Here is a 2500-nt window from a genome sequence, read left to right as displayed (position 1 = left end):
TCGACGCCGAACGGCGACACGCAGGAGAACCCCGGGGAGGCGAGAGCGAGGAAGAACGAGGGGAACGGGAACCCCCGCCGCCCACGGCAGACGCGCGCGCGGACGCGGCAGCACGGCACGGTACCCCCGCGGTACCCACCCGCAGACAGCCGCGCCCGCGCGGGAGTGCCGGGGGGGGCGAGGCCCGCGCCTCCTCCCCCAACCGGGCTCTCGTCTCCCCCAACGCCCCACCGGGCGTCGCTGGACCAACGGGGAACCCCTGCCGGCGAAGCCCCGGCGGGACGAACTCCGCGAGAGCGGGCGCTCCGGGAGCGGGGAGCTACGGAGCGCTCCCCGAGTCTGCACTTAGGGGGACGAAGGCCCCTCCCCGCCCGGGGGAGAGCCTGCGAGGCGACCCCAGCCGCGCCGCTCGGCGGGCACCGAGGCGGCGATTGATCGTCAAGCGACGCTCAGACAGGCGTAGCCCCGGGAGGAACCCGGGGCCGCAAGTGCGTTCGAAGTGTCGATGATCAATGTGTCCTGCAATTCACATTAATTCTCGCAGCTAGCTGCGTTCTTCATCGACGCACGAGCCGAGTGATCCACCGCTAAGAGTTGTCTGGCTTTTCGGCACCGCCCCGCCAGCGCGGAGGGGCCGGGACCGCTCGCAAAGGAGCGGCCCCTCGGAGAGCGCGGCACGGCGGCCGCTCGCCTCACATTGACCGTACAAGCACAGGAGAGGGGGGGAAAATAAAACGAAACCCCGAAGCGGCAAAAGCAAGGGGCGGGGAGCCCGCGCTCCCGGCTTTTTTCCCTCCCCCGAGGAGGGAAAAACGCACCTTGCGGCGCTTCGGGGCCGGACCAGGCGCCCGGGCTCGCTCCGACCTCGGCGCGGAGGAGGCCCGCCGCGCGCCGCCGGGAACGTGCCCCGAACCCGGCCTCGCCTCGCGTGCACGGGGAAAGAAAACCCCCTTCGCTTCCCCACCCAACGGCGGGGGGGGGGGGGTGTCTCTCGCTGGCCGCCCCGTGCCGTCGCGGAGACGCCACGAAGCGAGGCAGCGGAGACCCCCCCCCCCCCCGCCCCGGGGAGCGAGGGGGGGCCGGGCGCACAACCCCGCCGGAGGAGAGCGCGCGCGCGCCTCCGCACCGGCCCCTCCAACGCCGCCACCGCTGCGGCCCATCCCGGACTTTCTTTTCCCCCGCTTTGGCCCCGGGGCCGAGCCCCGGCCGGCTCGCGCCCTCGGGCGGCTTCCTCTCGCCACCGAACCCCCCCCCCGCCGCGGGGGACGGAAAACGGCTTGCGAGACGGAAAGCCCGAGCCCACGTGGGACGCCACCGCGGCGACCCGCCGGCCCTCGCCGGGCGGCGCACCCGCCGACCGACAAACCCCAGCGGCACGAGCCCCTTCCATCCTCCCCCGGCGCCACCGCGCCGCCGGCTTCGCTCGCTCGACCCCTTCCGTGGCCCCGCGGCCAGGCGGACAGCGGACGGCGCTGAGCCGGGGGGCGGGCCCCCGCTCTCCCCGTTTCCACGCGGAGACCGGGGGTGGGACGCCCCCGGCTGCCCGCCCGTCCCCCACCCGGCACGCGCCGGGAAGGCGAACGGGGAAGCCCGCGGGCAGGGCCCGGGACCGGGACAGCCGCAGCCGGTGGCAGGGTGCCCTCCGGCGAGGGACCGGAGCCGGAGACGCCGAGCGACGCCCGCCGCCGCTCGGACGCGGTCACGCCACCCGAAACCGGCCCCGGACGGGGGGGAACCGGCAGCGCGAGACCGCCGAGGGCGCCAGCTCGCCGGGGCCCCGCTCTGGGGCCTGGGCAAAGGGAAAAGGGACCGGGAGGTCCGCAGCGGCCCGCGCCGCAAGAGGCGCCGCCGCCGAGCCGCGGCAACGCGCCCGCACAAAACCCCCGGCGGGGGCGAAGCGCCCTGGGCCAGCCCCCACCGCGGGGGCTCGCCGCCCCGGCCCGCGAGAAGCCCGCGCTTCAACGCGCCGCCGGGGACGCCCGTGGCGAGGCGAGGCGCGGGCCGGACCACGGCCGACCTCGCGCGGTGGGCTCTCTCCGGCCGAGCGCTCGGACCGCAGAGAGGGGGGGGCAGCAGAGTCCCCTCCCCGGCCCGGCGGGCCCCCGGAGGACGACGAGCGCGACGACGGCGGACCTAGCCAGAGGCATTGCGGGGGCAACCCCCGCCCCTCTGAAGGCACCCGCCCGCCCCCGCGCTCGCCCCCGCATCCGGGGGTGGCGCGCCGAGCCGCCCGGGTCTTTAAACCGCCGCCCGGCTTCCTCCGCGGTAGGGCAAGGCCGCGGACGAAGGCGCGGAACGCTAGGTACCTGACCCTGGGGTGAGGGAAACCAGACTTAAGGCCCCGCGGGGGTGCCTCCCCCCACTGCCGCCGTCGGGGGGAGCGTCCGCCCGCGGGGGCCGCGCCCGACGTCCGCCGCCACCACCGCGCCCCTGGCCTGGCCCGAGGCCCGGGGTTTCCCTCAGTCAGCCGGCGCTGCGCTCGGGGAGGAGGGACGCGGCT

General features: G+C 76.8%; 1 non-coding gene across 1 annotated transcript; it reads right to left on the bottom strand.

Annotated features, from left to right (window-relative positions):
• Positions 1 to 443: 443 nt before the first annotated feature.
• LOC137458318 (5.8S ribosomal RNA) lies at positions 444 to 596 on the bottom strand. The gene has a single exon (XR_010991689.1). It is a non-coding gene; the product is annotated as a 5.8S ribosomal RNA (ribosomal RNA).
• Positions 597 to 2500: the final 1904 nt, after the last annotated feature.

Source organism: Melanerpes formicivorus, unplaced genomic scaffold (assembly GCF_026170545.1).
Source record: "Melanerpes formicivorus ecotype bairdi unplaced genomic scaffold, bMelFor1.0.p_v2 SCAF_238, whole genome shotgun sequence".
Classification (NCBI taxonomy): Eukaryota; Metazoa; Chordata; class Aves; order Piciformes; family Picidae; genus Melanerpes; species Melanerpes formicivorus.
The sequence above is the reverse complement of the archived record's forward strand: the minus strand, read 5'-3'. Positions and strand labels throughout refer to the sequence as shown.